The sequence below is a fragment of the Triticum aestivum genome, chromosome 5A (genome assembly GCF_018294505.1).
Source record: "Triticum aestivum cultivar Chinese Spring chromosome 5A, IWGSC CS RefSeq v2.1, whole genome shotgun sequence".
NCBI lineage: Eukaryota > Viridiplantae > Streptophyta > Magnoliopsida > Poales > Poaceae > Triticum > Triticum aestivum.
The window spans coordinates 292,434,378-292,442,557 of record NC_057806.1 but is presented as its reverse complement, the minus strand read 5'-3'; positions in this window follow the sequence as shown (position 1 = coordinate 292,442,557).

The window sequence follows — 8,180 nt, the reverse complement described above, 5'->3', positions numbered from 1 at the left end:
GGTGTCATACCTAGTGCATCGGGTCCAATGAAAATATTTTGTGACAATACTGGTGCAATTGCCTTGGCAAAGGAATCCAGATTTCACAAGAGAACCAAGCACATCAAGAGACGCTTCAACTCTATCCGGGATCAAGTCTAGGTGGGAGACATAGAGATTTGCAAGATACATATGGATCTGAATGTTGCAGACCCGTTGACTAAGCCTCTTCCACGAGCAAAACATGATCAGCACCAAGGCTCCATGGGTGTTAAAATCATTACTGTGTAATCTAGATTATTGACTCTAGTGCAAGTGGGAGACAGAAGGAAATATGCCCTAGAGGCAATAATAAAGTTATTATTTATTTACTTATTTCATGATAAATGTTTATTATTCATGCTAGAATTGTATTAACCGGAAACATAATACATGTGTGAATACATAGAGAAACATAGTGTCACTAGTATGCCTCTACTTGACTAGCTCATTGATCAAAGATGGTTAAGTTTCCAAACCATAGACATGAGTTGTTATTTGATCAATGGGATCACATCATTAGGAGAATGATGTGATTGACTTGACCCATTCTGTTAGCTTAGCACTTGAACGTTTTTGTTTACTGCTATTGCTTTCTTCATGACTTATACATGTTCTTATGAGTATGAGATTATGCAACACCCGAATACCGGAGGAACACTTTGTGTGCTACCAAACGTCACAACATAACCGGGTGATTATAAAGGTGCTCTACAGGTGTCTCCGATGGTACTTGTTGAGTTGGCATAGATCAAGATTAGGATTTGTCACTCCGATTGTCGGAGAGGTATCTCTGGGCCCTCTCGGTAATACACAACACTATAAGCTTTGCAAGCATGATAACTAATGAGTTAGTTACGGGATGATGTATTACGGAACGAGTAAAGAGACTTGCAGGTAATGAGATTGAACTAGGTATTGGGATATTGTAACATCCCAAAATTCTAAATTTTGGAATGTTATAATAAATAGATAGATTTGACTGATTGTTTGATTGATTGTCTGACAGTGAGTGAATTCGAAACTTTTGAAAGTTAAATGAGAGGGAATAAAAGGACTTTCCCAAACTTTCATATTTGCTTTCTGATCTCCATGAATTCAAATGCTTTTCAAACACAAAACCCTTGAGAGAAGATGACATGACTTCTTCCATTTAAAAATGAAAAGGGTGTTTGAAAAATAATTGAATTTCATTTGGAAATATTCCAATTCTGAAACTTTATGCGACTCAATGATTTTCACGAGAGAAGATAAAATGACTTCTTCAAATTATATGAAATATGAGTTGGGAGTTTCAAAGAATTAAATTCAAAGCTCCTTTGAATTTATTTTCAATTTGGAATGTTACATATTAGATCATCATGCATATCTTATTTTCTTGCTTTTTGGTCGATCCTAGAAATTTCACGCAACTCAAGGACCTTCGGAGAGAGTTGGAGATTTCGTTATTTTCATATTTGAGAGTTTTCTCGAATTTGAAAAGAGGGTCATTTGATTTATTTATTTCATCTTCAATAATTTTTCCGTTATCAAAAAAATAAGAGAGGGAATAATATGACTTTCCCAAAGTTAGGAAAAAAATGAAGATCTAATGGATAAATTAATTTTGTTTTCCCGTGTTTATTTGCATTTTATTTGGATAGGGGAAAATGCGCGTTTTCAAAAATTGATTTTAGGTCTGTAGAAAAGTTCATTTTGTTCGACTCATTTTTAGGAGTCAGGAAAAATTTACTTTATTAGTTTTGGAGTTCGGTAGATTTTGTTTTTCTGTGTTTTTCCGAGCACGGAACCGTTTAAAAAAAACCTCAGCGCCTTGGGCCAAAGGCCCAAGCCGCCGGCCGGCCAGCCAAGGCCAAGGCCATCGCCGCACCGCGCGCGTGCCCAGGCTCCAGGAGCCGCCGCCTTTGTCTTTGGAAGTCCTACTAGGACTTTTGTCCAACTTCCGTTTATTCCGTTTCTTTTTCTAGATCTTTCCTACTTCTATTCTTATTCCTTGTTCCCTCCTCCAAGCAAACCCTCCCTCCCCAATATAAATACCCTGACACCTCCCACTCTAAATCATCAAACCCAAAAGCCCCAAGCCTCCACCGCGCCTCTCACCCCGCGCCGCGCCGCCCTGCGTCACAGCCGCCCCGCGCCTAAGCTGCCTCACCACCACCGAGCCGCGCCGCACCTTGCCACCGCCGCTGCCGCACCACCACCTCACCATCACCGCGCCGCCGCCCCTACGCCGCCGCCTTACGCCGCTGTTCGCCGGAGCCCCTCGCCGGAGGTACCGCGCCGCGTCTCTTTTCTTCCCCGGTTCGGTTTTTCTTCTAGAAGATCGTTCCGTTTTCTCTCCCATTCGTTTTCTTTCCGGTTTTTCGCTAAACCGTTCCGGTGTTCTAGATCGGTTTTTCGTTTCGATCTCTTTTTCCGAAACCCTAGATTAGTTTTCGTTCTTCTTTCGGACCGTTCGTCTCAACGAACGTGATCACCGATTATTCCCGGTTAACGACGTCCATTCGTATAACCGTTCTTCTTTTTTTTCTCGTCGGATTTATTCCGCGATCGCGATCTCAGATCCGATCTTCGTTCTAGTTTTTCTTCTCGCTCGTTTATCAGAATCAGGTGATTCAAGCGCCTGGAGTTTCGTTTCGAAACCGCCATTCCGTCTAATCAACTTAAACAAGTTTTTCCCCAGTAAAATTTGACCTAGATTCAACTTGCTAGAACCGAGTTGTTTTCTTCCGCCGTTTGTTTTCCGTTTCTTTGTTCGGTTCGTTCTATCTTTGCAACCGGAGTTCTTAAGTTGAACTTTCTAGTTCGTTCTCTCGTTCGAGTTTTACTTGTGCATTAGATGAGTACTTATTGTGTGGTTACCATTGTTTGCTTCCGATAGATTGACCGGAGTGTGACGAGTAGATCTATCATGAGTTTTGAGTGCGAATCATCTTCATCAACATTGCAGGCAAGTTCACACTTTGATCATACCTTTTCTACAACCCATGTTTTATTGCATTAGATCAATCCTCACACATTGCATGATTAGAATCTAATTAAATTGTGGGATGGGAAGTAGATGAGGTAGTACCTATTACCTGTATTATTATGAAACTCTTGGGAGTTACTTCTACGTTTGCTTATTATGCCATGCTATGCTAGTAGACGTGGATTGGGTGAGTGATATCCATGACAGATGTGAGTTGATAATTTTAATGGTTTATCTAAGGTGGCAACTTAAACACACATCTGGGTGGATTGAGGCACCTGATGTCTATCAGGACTTGCCTGTTTTTTTGGACCGCCACCCGGGCTCAAAGGGATCATAAGATAATTCATGCTAGAAACTTCCGTGTGCAGCCACATGCCATTATGGGCTCTGGCGTAGTTGACTAAGTTGTGCGAACTCTTACGGGGTGGACTAGCAGATGTAGGGGTTGTAGGTGGTACGGTCTACCCCACAAGTAAGGTGCTAGCGCTTCTGAAAGACTATGTCTCGGTCATCCGTTTCTCAAACACCTTGCAGTGCGAGAAAACAACCGGAGGCGATCGAGTCATGTGGGAAAAGTGCGCAAACCTCTCCAGAGTGTACAAACTAATCATGATTAGCCGTGTCCCCGGTTATGGACAACTTGAGTATCTAGTACTTGAATATCATTGTGAATCTCAACATGTTACTTCTAATTAATGTTGTTGGGTTTTAATTATTTTTAATTGGGATTGAGAATGTTGTCAACCATTCTCAATGTTTCACAACAACCATGATAGTTAAATAAATTTATTCCTTTGCAGTAGGGAAAAATTAGCTTTACGCAAAAACCTTATAACCATAGAGCTTTTCCACCAGCCATATATGCATATAGTGATAGCCATTGTTCATCATTTTCTCTATGGTGTGAATTTGCCAGTACATTCAATGTACTGACCCGTTTCGGGCTGCAACGTCTCATGTTGCAGGTTTCTTACGACGAGTAAGTGATACGTTAGGGTTACGATTTCTACACTCAACTTTGCTGTTGGTGTTGATGGGTAACCACAACCTTGTTGCTTCCGTGATATTGGATTTGAGTTAATAGTATTTACGTTACTTTATACATGTGATTTACCTCTGTTATAAATCCTTCGAGTACTGTGTGTGTCAGCATACCGATCCAGGAATGACACGTAAGCACAGAGACTTGACCCATTCGGGTCGGGTCGCTACAAGATGGTATCAGAGCACATGTTGACTGTAGGACGTGACCCTAGAAACTGGCAAGCCCATAGCAAAGATTTTTCTCTACAACTTTCCCTTTCAAAAAGATCTTTTACCTCTCTTCTCTTCTGAGCTTATTCAAAAATTCCCTTTAGTGAGACCATACCCCTTTCCCCTTTTGACCACACAAAGATTCGACTGATGAGACCACCCTAAGAAGTACGAGATATCAGACAACTAAGGCCACTTCAGAATGAAGAGTATTTTCCGTGCATCTGAATAATGGAAACTACAACGGTTGAAGGCCGAAGACAAGTAGAATTGGAAGGCTCTGAAGAATTCCCAGATTTATATGACCTAGGAAGGCTACCCTTATGGAACTTGGCAGACTATGGAAGTTGTCAATGCCCGAGATCAAGGTGTATTGGAGAAAGACCAAAACAAGGAGTATGAGAACTCGAAGTTTTATCAAAGAAACCCGAAGGCAGGAGATATCAACTGTGGAGAGATAGCTCATGGAAATGACAAGAGCAAAAAAACACGGTTATCCGTGATGTCATCACCCGCTAATGCTATTGTCACCGTGTTGAGTTAAGGATGCAAGTCTTTAGAATGGGTTTGATGGAAGAAGGCTGATGGAGCACCTAGCATAAAGATGAAGTTTTAGCCATAGCCGGAATATCACCAGGGTCTGGAGTAGTACATCAAGAAGTTAAAATGGAGCTCCAGGAAGTCGTATTATACAAGGAAGTATTTCATGAGGAACTCAGGATCCTGAAGATGAAAGTAGACAAGCTGGAGGAGCTACCACCTCGAGATACCGGAGATTTGTCAGGAACTGAAGGACAGTATGACCATGGTGTATGTGAAGGATGTTGAAACCAGAAGTTTGAAATGCAACTCCGGAATGTTAAAGGATGTCACGAGAGATTTCACGTCAACAGAGATGATCTGGCAAAAGAACTTGAGAAGGACAAGCATGATTGGAAGAAGCCATTGGAGGCTTGAACAAGGCTTGAAGAGTTTGGAGACGTTGAAGATTTATTGACCTTTAGAAGACCAAACCCCTGTTATATACCTACGTTAGATGCGACGTTTGAGAGCTGTCATTTGTTTGATGTTTTCGACAGCCACAACAAAAATCTGTCTTTTCAAAACTTTTGTTTGTATTGTGTGTCCCTCTCCCTCTCTCTTATCTCACCCCAAAACCCATGGACCCAATAGAGGATGAATGGAGATGAGCTTGTATTTTCGGGACCAAAGAGTCAATTGGAGACCGACCGATGGATTCAGAACATGGAGGATCCGATGGAGAATAACCCTATAGTTGGACATGATATGACCCAGCATGCTTTCTGTGCTTTGAAAGAGGTGATGCTACTTGGTGGAGGATGTACCAAACCATGAATGGATGGCAAGGAGTAACCACTTGGAAAGAATTTAAGTTGACTTTGCCAAAGTCTCGGCTTGTGTCCCAGAAGTTGAAGCCTTATGGAAAGGATATGAAGAAACCTTGTGCATGCAAGATTTGTGGAGAAATAGGACACACCCATAAAGAACACAAGGATGAATGCCCTAATTATGAAGGAAGTCACCCAATTGAAGAATGCCCAACTAGGAAGATTACCTGTTTCTTGTGTGGAGGGACTACCCACTACCCTGCTCAGTGTCACATTTACCCCTTGGTACAACGAACCATCCAGCAGAAGAACGAAGTAATGAAAGGAGCCCTTATGGAAAGTTTAGAAGGATCTATGATGAAGGAAGAGGTGGAGGACACACCCAAAGAGGAACCAATTAAACCCTACACCAAGTCTTGCTATTCATGTGGAGAAGAAGGACACATCTCCCAGAATTGTATGAATGGGGATCTAGTAGAACTCCCGACTGAGGAAGTAGAGTATGACCCACAGGAAATAGAAGCCCTGATTGGAATGGAAAAGTCCAGAAAGAGAAGTAGATTGGATTCCAGGAAGGATCTGAGTCATGTCACCTGTTATAGGTGCAAGGAGTCAGGGCACTACCTCAGAAATTGCCCAAAAAGGAAGCTAAGGACCCAAGTAGGCTATATAATCACAAGGAAACCTCGAATCTTCCCAGAATTAATATGTTTCCGTTGTAATGAAGCAGGGCACTTTGCCAGAGATTGTCCGAAGGAGAAGGAGATTTGTGAAAAATAGTTGAGTTTATAACAGAAGAAATATAGTAGTAGTAGTGAGAACATTTTCCCTTCATATTGAGGTGTTGAGTTGAGACATGTAATGGAGAAGCGAGAGATTGTAATCATTTGAGAATGAATAAAGTAGCATCGTTGGTACTGATATGGATTTTATGAGTTGTTACTCTATGGAGAAGAATTTTGGCCATTATGAGGATATGAGAAATATGGTCTATGGAAGATTTTTGCATTTTAAGGGTGGTAGTACCCTGTAAGAACCGTTGACCCCTGGAAAAGATAAGCATACTCCACTGAGTGGATTTCAGACAAAATGAATAAGAGTTTTGTCTCGATATGTGTGATGCCCAAGAGTATGTGGGATGAAGTTGGAGACCATCAGTTGTTTGGACCAAAAGTGATCAAGGAGTCAGAAGAGAATGTTAAGTTGATTCGAGATAGACTGAAGGTAGCTCAGTCCAGGCAGAAGAGTTGTGCAGACTCAAAAACTCAAGGAGGTAGTTTATGAAATTGGAGACAGAGCATGTCTTCGCGTGTCCCCTCTGCGAGGAGTTAAACGAATTGGAGTTAAGGGAAAATTAGCCCCGAGATTTGTAGGACCATACCGAATTTTGGAGCGTATGGGAGAAGTGGCCAACAAGTTGGAGTCACCCGAAGGACTGTCAGGAGTTCAAGATGTGTTTCATGTTTCTCAGTTGAAGAAGTGCCATGCAGAGATGGCCAATATTTTCGTGTAAGGACGCTTGACCGCGGAAAGGATAATGATGTTCCACGAAGTGGAATATGGACGTCATAAGTATAAGTTTTTATCTCGGTATGAGGGATATCCCACGAGGATGAAGAGATGAAGTACTATTGGATATAAAGGAGGTATGATGTTGGTAATATGGAGCAATGGCAACCCCATGACAAGTCTTAGTATTCACGTCTTAGTTTGGTGCCAATATAAGGAAGGAAGACAATACAATTGGATGGATTTAAGAATACTAGGAAGTTGCAAGTTGGAATAATGATCAGTTGCCCGATGATAAGTTCAAGGACTGCAAGTGATGAGATGTGCCATAACCCACAGGCCCCAAGACCTTCCAAGAAGCAAGCACACTCTTGCTGAAGGAAAAAACCCTGGAAGTGGATATACCTTTGTTGACAGACGATTTTATAGGAGTTTACGCAAAAACCTGAGAGTTGTGAAGGAACGATAGATGTTTGTCTGGCTTGCAGAATCAATGGATTATTCCAAACTTGGTTCGTCGACAAGAGAAATTCTGCAATGCTTGTGAGGATGACCAAGTGTTAGTATGCGAGATTCGCTAAACTGTATACATGGTAATGATTTGGGTGCTGGATGGATTGATCACCATACCGACTTACTCTTATTATTCGCCTTACTATATGGGATGGTAAATCTGAGTGACTTACCTATAGTAGAGAGACGACGATCAAAACTCTGTTTAAACCTTAGAATGGTATAAGTATTTTTTCCCTTGTACACGGCAGTTGTGCCAACCGTAGGTTATACGGTGAGGATCAACCCAGACCCATTTCCTGCAGGAGAAACCATAAATTGTCAACCACCATGAGATATCGATAGTTATTTAGAATTGGCGCCAGACCGTCAGCTAAGAAGACCCAATCTCGAAATAACCTTACTAAGAGGAAAGGGCAAAAGAATTGAGGAAAAGGTTATGCCACTACTGGAAGAGCCCCGAGAAGGAATTTTCTCGAAGATCTAAGAAGACCGACACTGTCAAGAATATGGATGGAGTATATGAGTATTGATGGAACAGTAACGATGTTTCTAAGGTTGGT